A 12714-nucleotide genomic window follows, 5' to 3' on the forward strand; every position below is an offset into this window, starting at 1 on the left:
TTGATACCTCTATCTTAATTTGACCTCTCACCTCCTATGGAGTCAATAAAAATTATCATAATAAAACAAAGGCCCAAGCAGAGACTCAGGCATATCTAGATCTAGAACCAGAAATAGTCTATTCAAATTAGAGGGAGGGGAGAGGGTAGGAAGAAGGGAAGTTTGGAGTTGAAGAGAAAGATTACATGTCACAGCCCAAGGGGTGGAATGTCTCAACATGAATGGCAAGGAAGTGTACATAGACGCTGAAGGTGAATACTGAAGACTCAGGGACAAATGTAGTGTCGTTACAGGAAGGGGAAGGCCCCATTTTACTTGGGTAAATGAAGACTCCAGAACTTAATGGCCTTTCTCTGATGCTTTAAAGGCTTGATTTTTCTTGAAGTGCCCTTGGCAAAGCTATCAGTGTTCTCATTGAGGACTCTGACTGCAGAAGTAGCAATGAAGCATCCTCCAATGGCTTTTTGACAGTGATCATCAGCAAGCAGGACAGGAAAAGAAAAATCTGGCAGATGCCACACAGTTGTTCACTGACAAATTTGTTTAACAAAACAATTGACATCTGCACTTGGTTGTCTAATAAACATCTAAATTTAGTTTGAAAACCTGTATCCTAAACTTCTTGCCTCAAACTTGTTTTATCCAAAGCCTTCCCTGTTTCAGTTGATGACAACTACAACCTCTAGTTGCTCAGGCCAAAGAAACTGGAGTCATTCTTAAGTCCTCTCTTTGTGTTATATCACTCATCCAGTTTGTCAGGAAATCTTTTTGGCTCTACCTTCAAAACATGTCCAGATTCTAAAAAAATCCCTATCATAACTCTGGTATGAACCACTCACTGTCCGTTCTTGCCTGGATTCCTGAAATAGCACCAAACCTGGTCCATTTGCTCCTAACTTTGCCCTCATGTATTCTATATACAACATGGTAGTTGGAGTAATCTTTTCACCACTGTTGAAGGAGTTCTAAATTGACCTTCAGGCCCTGGATTATGCAATGTTTCCCAGCAAAAGAGGCACACAAGGTGAACACCCTACGCTGATGCAGTCAGATTTCAGGAATGAACAGCTTGGAGAACAAGACTTACAGGAAACAGGACAAGGAAAAGAGGCCTAAGCTCTGACCAATCAGTTTCAGACAAGTTTCCTTCTGTCTCCATGTTCCAATAAGCCTCTAGAACAGAACTCACCTTTGCTTTTTGGACTATAAATTCCTGATGTCCTCACTCTCTGATTGTTTTGGAACATCTGCTTTTACTTGGTGTTGCCCTATTTGGAAATTGTTGAACTGTTAATAAAGCTCTCTTCTTTCTATTTGCAGTAGTAGTTCTTTTGACACCACATAAGGAGGCTCATTTCCCTTTTCTAAACTCTAATGACTCTCTCCATCATTCTCAGGGAAAATGCCAAAGTCCTCACATGGCCTATAAGATCCACACCCTCTCAGAACTCCTCTCTTACTGCTCCCTCATCACTCATTTACTGCCGGCAAATAACTCTCAAACCTACTAGATACTGACCAATTCCCTTCTGCCCCTTAGGGCCTTAACATTTGCTCCCTTTTGCCTGGAATACTCTTCTCCCAGATATCAGAATTGTTTCACACACACACACACCCATGGCCTTTAAGTCTTTGTTCAAATGTCAACTTCGCTATGAAGCTCACCCTAACTTCCCCACTTAAAATTGCAACCTCTCCCAACCCTTACACTCCCCTCCTCCTTATCCCAGCTACTCTTTTTCTTTTGACATAGCACTTATCATTTTCTACTATACTACATAGCTGACTTCTATTTCTTGTCTAGTATTTGTCTTCTTTAGCTATATTTTAAGTCTATGAGAGGAGGGATCCTTGTTTTATTCATCGATTGACATCCTGTTTCAGTTTCCCAGCTGCCAAAACAAATACCATACAGTGGGTTGGCTTCAACAATGGGAATTTATTGGCTCACTCTCTGAAGACTAGAAGTCCAAATCAAGGTGCCATCTAGGTTTTCTTCCAGAAGACTGTGGTGTTCTGGGGATGGCTGCCGGTGATCTTTGGTCCCTGGCTTTTCTGTCACATGGCAATGCACATAGCAGCCTCTCCTGCCTTTTCTTTTTTCTTCCAGGTTCTGGTGGCTGCTTCCTCTGACTTTCTATCTCTATGGCCTTCCCTATCAGGTCTGTAGTCCTAGGATTAAGACCCATCCCGAGTCAGTTGGGTTGCACCCTAACTTAAGAAACCTAGTCAAATGTCCTAAAATCCTATTTATAAGAGTTCACACCTACAGGAATAGATTGAGTTTAAGAACATGTTTTTCTGAGTTACATAGCTTGAAACTACCACATACCCTAAATGTCTAAAGCAGTCTGGCACTTAGTAAGTACTCAAAAAAAATGTTGTAAGTAAGTAATGCTTCCTAGTTCTGGGAATTCCCAAACATAACTGGATGATAATTTGATGAGGAGGGAAGCCTTACAAAAGTTTGTAGTTAAGAACCAAGGAATCAGTAAGGGTAAAAGAGAAAGGAAAAAATAAATAAAATAAAATGTGGCATATAAAATCCAAACAACAAAATGGTAGATAATAGACATTACTTTGAGTGAATTAGCCAAAAAACAAAAGGATGGATACTGTATGGTCTCACTATTATGAACTAACATTGATGAGCAAACTTTGAGAGTTAAAGTTGAGAACAGGTTATCAAGAGACAGAAAAAGGTTAGCACTCGGGCATTTGATTCTGAAGGAGAATAGAAGGTTCCAACAGGATTGATTGAACAGATCCAGAAATGAAAAGCACAATACTGTGTGATGGTAGCACAATATTGTAAGAACACTGAACAAAGATGAGTGTGAGTATAGTTGAAAGAGGAAGGCTAGGGGCATGTATGACACCAGTAGGAAAGAAAGAAGATAAAGACTGGGATTGTATAACTTAGCAAAACCTAGAGTGATCGGTGATGGTGATTAAATTTATTTTCATGAGGAACAACGAATGTAAATATTGCAATGTGTTGAAAATTGGACAATATAGGGAGAAAAATACAACCAATGCAAAATAGTCTATAGTTAACAGTAACATTGTAAGATTCTTCTGTTAATTGTAACAAAGGCAATATACCAAAGCTAAATGTCTATAAGAGGGAGATAAAAAGGAGTGGTATGGGATTCTTGGTGGCAGTGGTGTTGTCTGACCTTTTTCATTGTATTTTATTTTATTTTTATTTTCCTTCTCTCTTTCATTTTTTTATTCTCCATTTTTCTTTTCCTCTTCCTCTTTATGAAATAAATGGAAACATCCTCATAAAGATTGTGGTGGTGAATGCATAATTATGTGATAATACCGGGAATCATTGATGGTTTACTTAGGATGGATTCTATGGTGTGTGAATAAAACCGTTTAGAAAATAAACAGAGGGATACAAGTGCTAGAGAAAATGTGGAGAGAGATATGTCCCTATTCCCTGCTGGTGGGGAACCACAGATGTTTATCTGGTGCAAAATCTATATTTCCTGTAGCACACTATATAATTTAACTTGTATGGTAAGTTTATTCAAACTCCATAATTACATGGAACATTGAATAGGAGGTGAGATCTGGTTGGTTTGTACAGATCAGCACGAAGTCCCAATACATCCAAGAGTAATTTGGGCAGAGAATAAAAAGTATTTGCAAAGCCCTCTTGAGGAACTGGGGGAAAATGTGGTAGTATTAAACTTCCCCACCTGGAGAATGCCTGATATTCTTGCAAGCATTGGGGACTACCAGTTTAGTAGGCTGAGCCCTTGATGGGGCTCGCCCTTTGAAACTTGTTACTATAAAGGTCAGGCTAAGCCTATTTATAATTGTGCCTAAGAGTCACCTCCAGAGAACCTCTTTTGTTGCTCAGATGTAACCTCGCTCCCCAAGCCAACTCTGCAGGTAGACTTACTGCCCTCCCCCCTACATGGGACATGACTCTCAGGGGTGTAAATCTCCCTGGCAATGTGGGACAAGACTCCCAGGGATGAGCCGGACCTGGCATGGTAGGATTGAGAAAGCCTTCTTGACCAAAAGGGGGAAGAGAAATGAAACAAAATAAAGTTCAGTGGTTGAGATATTTCAAATGGAGTCAAGAGGTCATTCTGGAGGTTATTCTTATGCATTATATAGATATCACTTTTCAGTTTTTAGTGTATTGGAATAGGCAGAAGGAAAACCTGAAACTATTGAACTGCAACCCAGTAGCCTTGATTCTTGAAGATGATTGTATAACTATATAGCTTATACTGTATGACCATGTGATTGTGAAAACCTTGTGGCTCACACTACCTTTATCCAGTGTATGGACAGATGAGTAGAAAAATGCAGACAAAAAGTAAACGAATAATGGGGAGGAAGAGGGATGTGAGATGTTTTGGGTGCTCTTTTTTACTTTTATTTTTATTCTTATTTTTATTTTTATTTTCGGAGTAATAAAAATGTTCAAAAATTGTGGTGATGAGTGCACAACTACATAATGATACTGTGAACAATTGTACACTCCAGATGATTTTATGGTATGTGACTACATCTCAATAAAATTGCATTAAAAAAATAGAAGAACCATGGACAGCTGACCTAGTGCTGTTAACATAATCTTAATTTTATCCACTGATGAAAGAGGCCTGAGGACATTTGTATTAATGTGCTATAATAATCCCTGATACATGTTTAGGGCTTTATGGTCTACAAACTCTTTTCATATGCACTGTCAGATTTTATCCTCATGAAAATTTGACAACATGGCTAATATTAACTTCAGGTTTTTCATGGTATTTTGAACTATATTCCCTCCCTTCTGAAACCCATTAAAATTACAATAAAGGAATAACAATGTTTTCAATCCACAAGAACAGAGAGAGTGGTAAGAAGATGATAGCAGAACTAGCAGTAAGATTTTAACATGTAAAGCACTTGGATAAGTCATAATTGACTGACGTTTTAAGTTTCTCCACTTTGCTAGGTGTTTTCAGGAAAGAAGCTGAGAATAATCAAACCCACTCATGCTGCAGAAATCCAGAAAGGCTCAAGAATTAGGGGCTCTAGTTAACTCTGAAGACAAAGGTAGAAGTGGGGCAAAAAAGGAAGAGGATTGGTTGAAAGTTTGTATACAGTGTAGATTAAGCATTAGATTTCCTCTCTCTATCCAAGCAGCAAGGGAAATATCCCCCTCTGGTGCTGGTGACAGCAGAGGAGAGAGCAGACAGGCACAGGGCTAAAAGTCACCAGTCAGAGCAGACAGTGGGCGTGAAGTGCCTTACTGTATACAGGGAAAACATGAAAGTCTGCAACCTAAATAATATGCAGAAATCTCTCAGGGTCCAGAATGTTGAAATACAAGATAATGAACAGCCCACACCCCAACCATCAGGTAGGAAATTGGAGGATTTATTAGGAGAATCAGACCCACACAGGGAAAAAGACCTCAAATAGGGATTTAGGGACCCCTAAAAATATTGGTCTCCACTTAATTATCCTACAGTGCAACCTCCCCAGTGGGAAAGCTGCTCATATATATATAGGGCTTTCAAGCAGGTGTTTAGGTCTTGTTCTCCAATATGATCACCCAAGGATTGCTCTACAAATTTGAGGAAAACCTCTACCACTAAAGCAGAGACCAAAACAAACAGAAGAAAGAAGACTTGAGGGAAAGGAGGCAATGGATAGTGTAAAAGAAGACAGAAAAAACTATAAACTGTGTTTTCAAAGAGATGGAAAAAAACACAAAAGGATGCTCTAAAAAGGAACATTCAGAGCAATATAGAGCTCCTGGAAAGTTAAATTATATAGTAGAAATAAAATATACCAACAAGTGTTGTAATATAAAGTAGTATAGCACAGAGAGAGAAAGAGAGGTAGAGAAAAGAGATTAAAATCTTCAAGGTATGAATGAATCAAAAATCAAAATGACATTGGACTTGGACCTCACAGTAACACCAAAATTCTGAAGAAGTTATAAATCTAGGAATCTAACTTAGCTAAAATATAACTCTGACATTCAAGTTCTCAAACATTTGTCATCCCATGCCTACTTTCACAGGAAGCTATTAAAGGATATTTGCCAGCAAATTAAGGTATCAAACAAAAGAGAGGAAGACACGAGCTCCAGGAAAAAGAGAATTCAATGCAGGAGAGGTGAAGATTATTCTCTAAATGATGGTGAAGTTAATCCACAGGAAGTTAGAGTTGAAACAGCCCAGAGAACAGCCAGTTCCAATCAGAGCATGATGGCAAATAGCTCTAGGAGGAAAAGAGGGATGGCAAGAAAAATATATAATGAAAATGTGTTTTGATTGATGATTGAAAAATGGAAAACTAAGTAACTGAAAAAAAAAGGGGAATTGTTAAATCCATGAAAAAATAATTTCAACAAAAAAAATTGTCTCAGCTATGAGTCATGTAGACAATTATTTTTTTTAATGTGCTTTATTCATATTTTCATGCTAGGTAGAGGGGAAATGTGTGAGGGATGGTGGCCCAATATAAAAAAGCTAAATCCTAATCTCATATTGTGGGGAGTCAATGAATGATATCTAAAATTAAAAGAAAGAACAAGAAATAATCATAAAGCACATCATTTGGAAATTAGATAATATATTTCTGGAAAAAAACCTAAAAGAGTTGAAAGGTTTTGCTTCAAGAAATGGGGCTTGGATCACTGCCCTCCCTGCTATGTGGGACCCGACTCCCAGGGGTGTAAATCTCCCTGGCAGTGCAGAGTATGACTCCCGGGGATGAATGTGGACCCGGCATCGTGGGACTGAGAGTATCTTCTTGACCAAAAGGGGGATGCAAAATGAGACGAAATAGTTTCAGTGGCTGAGAGATTCCAAATGGAGTCGAGAGGTCACTCTGGTGGACATTCTTATGCACTATATAGATAACACCTCTTAGGCTTTAATGTATTGGAATAGCTAGAAGTAAATACCTGAAACTACCAAACTCCAACCCAGCAGTCTGGGCTCCTGAAGACAATTATATAATAATGTAGATTACGAGGGGTGACAGTGTGATTGTGAAGACCTTGTGGATCACACTCCCTTTATCTAGTGTATGGATGAGTGGAGGAATGGGGATAAAAACTAAAGGACAAATGGGGTGGGATGGGGGAATGATTTGGGTGTTTTTTTTTCACTTTTATTTTTTATTCTTGTTCTGGTTCTTTCTGATGTAAGAAAAATGTTCAGAGATAGATTGTGGTGATGAACGCATAACTATGTTATCATACTGTGGACAGTGGATTGTATATCATGGATGATTGTATGGTGTGTGAATGTATTTCAATAAAACTGAATTTAATTAAAAAAAAAAAAAGAAATGGGGCTTGGAGATAATGCTGTGCAGGATAAGTTTTTTGTTTTTTTTTTTTTTACATCATGAGCCTGTAGTACGACCTGACTTTTAAAAGTAAATGCATCTATTATGTTAATAAGACTAAATAAAAAACCAAGCAAACAAATGATTTGGCAAAATTATAGCTTGCAATTACAAGCAAACAAATGAAATCATATTATAAAAATATGCAAAATGCTAAGTATAAGCGCCTTAGGTGATGATGCTAAGGGTGATTTTATTTTTTGTCTTGATTTCTGGATTTTCCAATTGTTTTATAACATGTGCCTAGTCTTTTTATAATTGAAAACTTCAGTAAACTTCTGTCTTAAAAATAGATACAAAAGGAAAATATACACACATATATCATTCATTTAATAGATGGAAAAATGTGGGCTCTGGATGGTTAGTTGACATGCCCAAGGTGCATAGCTATTGAGTGTCAGAGGCAAAATATAAACTAGGCATTTTAATCTTTCAATTCTTATTCCTGAAATTTTTCCACTTATTATCTTCTAACTTCTAATGTGGTTATTAAAATAAATATCAGAGAATGTGGGCAATAATTATCTTTATCTTAAATGAGTAACTTTAAGGGGAGAGCTTTTGTTCGTATCGTATGAGCTATGTATTCCATTTACAGAGCAGGTAGTGCTTATAATTAACATCTGGAAATGTGTCATTTCTGATGGCTCCAATATGCCTCCCCATTCAGCACATCTGGAAACTAGGATAATGATTTAGGAGCTGGGTGTTGCTGAAGACATTAGTGAAAGTCAGGGCTGAAGAGATTGGAACTTAAGTGACTTGCATTTATTTGCCAGTGCAAGTGTAATAAACTACATGCTTGGTGTGTGGTTGGCTGGTTTATTTTGGGGAGATAAAGCAGAGAGTATGGGAATGGTATGTAGACAGATGGGTAGGGCTGGTAGAAAAAGAGCATATTTTTAGTGAAACTTTTCTGATGAAGATTTCTTACTGAATATCACAAGATACATTTTCATTTAATGTCTAAAAATATTTACTGTGTGACTATTATGTGTTCAATATTGTGTAAGATTCTGGACATATTTCCACAACAAACTTTGCTATTTTTACTGATACTTGAGTTTTGACCAGTTTTGTTTTGAAAAGCAGTTAGTTAAGGGAAAATGTCTCTGACTTCCAGAGACTTTAAAGTTCTGTAGCAGCTGCTCATTATAGTCCACTGAAAATTTTTGCAAATAAAGTAATAATTTGAATTTTATGCTTATCATGGTGAAGAAAAAAGCAATTTAATAAGAAATTTGTGTTCCTTTTCTGTGATCTCATCTCTGATAATCTTTGCCTGCTTCTCAGTTCCTTGATTAGTCTTTCAAATTCTGTTTAAACTGGGCATCCCAGATTTAACTTCTAATAGAGCTTGGATTTTTTCTTCTCATATTAAGGAGCGTTCATTTTTTAAACAAACTTTTCTTACCACTAAAGTACGGAGCTCTTCCTTTGAGCATCCAGCAGAGGGCATGAAAGTCTATCTATGATTCTAGCTCATTAACTAGATTGGATTTAACGGCTAAATGAAACCATGAAGCTGAGTTACTAATGAAATCAGATTATTGACAGACTCCAGAAGAATGGAATAGTAACGCGGTTCAAATTTGCAAAGAGGAATCTGGTACTTTAATTCATCTTGTTCACAATGAAACTGAGTCGCAGATGAGATGCCAACTCTCGAAGAGTTCAGAAAATTTGTATACTCCTCTTCTTTGGTTTGTGTTGACTGCAAAGGCAGCCTAATTTGTGTGTACGATGTCCACGTGGGTATGAAATATCTACAGCAATGACCCTGTAGGTCTAACCTATTTCTTTTTTACCTTACCACAAGTCCTCCTTTGATTTTTCAGTTTTGTAGTGCCAAATTTATTTCGTGTTAGGAACACAACTTTCACAACAGACAATGTTAAAATTCAACATTTTCATTTCTATTTCATTTCATTTCAGAAATGAAATAGATTTCAGATAGGACTGAATAGCATTCATGTGGACAATGAAATGAAACTCACCCAGAATATTATATTTGAGACAAATGTGAAATGCTTCAGAATTGTGTAAGAGAAAATGAGACAATGAAAATGTGTTGGCTCTCAGACCCCAATCTTGATAGAGAATGATATATTTTTAAAAATCAGAACAAAGAAAGGTAATAGAATATACATTCTGAGGGAATCTTTAACTTTTAAAATAAATTTGCTTTATGATTTTTTACAAAATAATACAGTAGTATTTTTCCAATTTAATATTAGATCATGACAAAGTAGTATTATTTTTATGTTGTTTTACAAACTAGTTCTGGAAAAATGAAATAGAGTAATATCCCTTTCAAAATGCAAAGGTTTAGTGATAAAATGTAATTAACATTTGTATATGTGGGAAGAGTTATGTTTTTCCTTCTAAAATTATGCCAGACAACACCTACTATCTGACTCATGAGCAAATAATACATATTTATCAAGATGCTAAATTTTTATAGCAATAATATGAAAATGGTATTGCTCAGAAGTACTGAAATTATCAGTGAAAGCAGGTGTTTAGTTTTATTATCATGCTTATTGGGGGAGGGTTTCCTCTTTGGAAAATATGTTTATGGGTGCAATAAGCAAAACTAAGATAATTCCCTTTCTCTAGTAATTAATATAATGGCTTTCTTTATATTTAATAACCAGTTGTTTTCCTCCATCTCATAGGAAGAATGAATATAAAAGATGAAGTCATGTGTCAATTCAAATTATTCTCTCCTTTATGCATCTAAATCTGGGTAAATTTATCATTTTAAATAGTCTTAAATGAGCTGGAGTTATCTTCTCTTAAAGAGTACTGAAAGACACAAAATAAGAAAGCATAGGTATTTATTAGAAACGACCAGTGGACAATTGCTTGCTCACCCAATATCCAGTGGAATACTTGCCATCTGTGATGTGGCAAACATAAACATCAAGGTTGTTTTAGGAGAATTGGACTTAAGGATGGGATGCCAGTCTCTTACGGTTGCCAAAGCATTACTAGGGTGTAGGATCTCTTTCTAAATGTAAGGATTTTTCCACTTATGTAGTGGAAAAGAATACTTTGATGAGTTGCTAAAAGTGAGGGGCAGCCACCCCAGGGACATGTTTAGGAACAATAAATGTTCACTAAGAAAAGTGAGTCTGTAAAACTGCAGTGCTTTTGTTTTGCCATGTGAGGTCTATATGTTTGGGATTAGAACTAATTGTTCAAGGCTTTAGAGGAGAGTTTATTATATGTGTAATTTTTTCCAGTAGAATTTCTTTAGCCTAAGGGGGGATTCTGTTGCAAAGACAACAAGAATAACCATAGTATCAGAACAGCCAACACTGTAGCATTAAATCCGTGTGATAAAGCATCCTTTGTGCTCTTAGCTCCCTCAGTTTTATTCCCCAATAATGCAATTTTTTTTAGTTTCCCCATCTTTATTTTTCTACAACTTTTGTTGACTGTTTCATGTTCTGCTGTATTAACTAAATTAGCTTATTTTTCATCTATTTACTATTCTTGAAGCCTTTCCAACCTTCTATAAAATAAAGCCCCTTCTGATTTCCTACTCTAATCAATACTTCCCAATCAATAGCTTTAGAAAAGGAAAACATTGTCTAATATTTATTTTAATTTAGTAAAAGGAAAACTGCCATTTGCAACCAGATGTATTTCTCAATCCTTTTCCTCAAGTCTCTGGGCTATATAGGTTTAGCTTTGCATAAAATAATTTAATGTAGAAGACAGCAGAAAAGTTTGTTAATTTCAACAACTCTCCTTGTGAAGCAGGTTGCTACAACAATGAGTCACTGGAACACAGGTTCAGGGCACAGCAGAAACTTTCAGCCAATGATCCCTTTATTACTCCACAATATAGAGTCCAGAAGGCACAGCACAAAGAGTCCGAAAGAGCAGGGGAATGAATTCTATCACAGCTGGTCTTCCCAGGTGGCCAAAACTGCACTGGGTTGGGATCAGTGGGCAGATGTCAGCTCTGTACATCCCACTTCGCATCAGAGAAGAGAAACAAACCTATACTGTTTGAAAGTGGTTTTTATCCACCTTGGAGGGAGGTGCCCTGCCACTGATAATTCCTGTTCTGATAAGCATCAGGGGCTGTTTGTTCCTAGTTTTGGCTTTAAGGCCTGGTTGGGTCTTTTTATTTGACTTAACGTCCCCCAAATTGTGGAATGACACACAGTAGAAAAGGAGTTGGGTATAGCAGAAGGCCACAGGCTGGCTGATTAGTGTGTGTTGATGACTTCCCCAGAAAAGGAGGTGGGGGTAGGTGAAGTCTGGGTGATGGCTGCTTAACAGGTGTCTGTGACTTCCCTAACACTCCCCAATTCTCTATCTATATCTGCGCCTTGCCTAGTAATACACGATGACAGTTAAAGGGCCCAGGTCTGCTTCGTTCATCTCCCTTTCTCTGTACTAAGGCTTTATGCATCTACCTCTGTTCAACCATCACTTTTACATACATTTTCCTTTTCATTTTTCCTAATTATTATCAGCAAACATTTAACCTATCAGCTTTGTGAATGCAGCTTAATTTTTGCAACGCAAACTTTACACTGTGAGAAATGCATCGATTTATGCTTTGAAATTGGGAATACACAATAGCATGTAACTAAAAAGAAAAGCTTAAAATTTTCATCTGCAGAAACAAAAATTCCAACAATTAATAAACTTGTGAAAAAGATGCTCAATTGTTCTCAATTGAACTAAATAAATGCAAATTGAAACAATGTGATACCACAAAAGACTGACAACAGTATTAAAGATTACTAATATCCATGTTGGCAAGGCTGTGGGGAAACAAGCACTTTTATACACTGCTGGTGAAAGTGTAAAACCTTTTTTGGAAGCCAATTTAGTGTTGGGCTCCCTTCCGCCCCCCTTTCTCTCTTTCTCTCTCTCTCCATATATATATATATATATATATGGATAGATAGATAGATAGATAGATAGATAGACAGATCTATATACATCTCTATATATTCATAAAAGGATGTTTATTGCAACATTGTTTATTAAAGCAAAAACTGGCAGCAGTGGAAATGTTTTTCAACAGCCGACAGATTGGATAAATAATGGTAATATTTACAATGAACTACGCAACCATTAGAAAGAGGTGATTTGAAAAGAATGCCAATAAATATTTAATTATCAATTTCACTTTTAAGGAGAGTTATAAAGTAATGTTATGGTGCATATATTTTAAAAGTGTATTCATATACCAAAAATTGAAAACTTTTTCTTTGAAAAGATACAAGAAATTGGTGATAGGTTAACTCTTGGGAGAGAGATAGTGGGGCACAGCATCTGGGTTTGAAAGAGAAACATTTT

Source organism: Choloepus didactylus, chromosome 1 (assembly GCF_015220235.1).
Source record: "Choloepus didactylus isolate mChoDid1 chromosome 1, mChoDid1.pri, whole genome shotgun sequence".
Taxonomy (NCBI): Eukaryota; Metazoa; Chordata; class Mammalia; order Pilosa; family Megalonychidae; genus Choloepus; species Choloepus didactylus.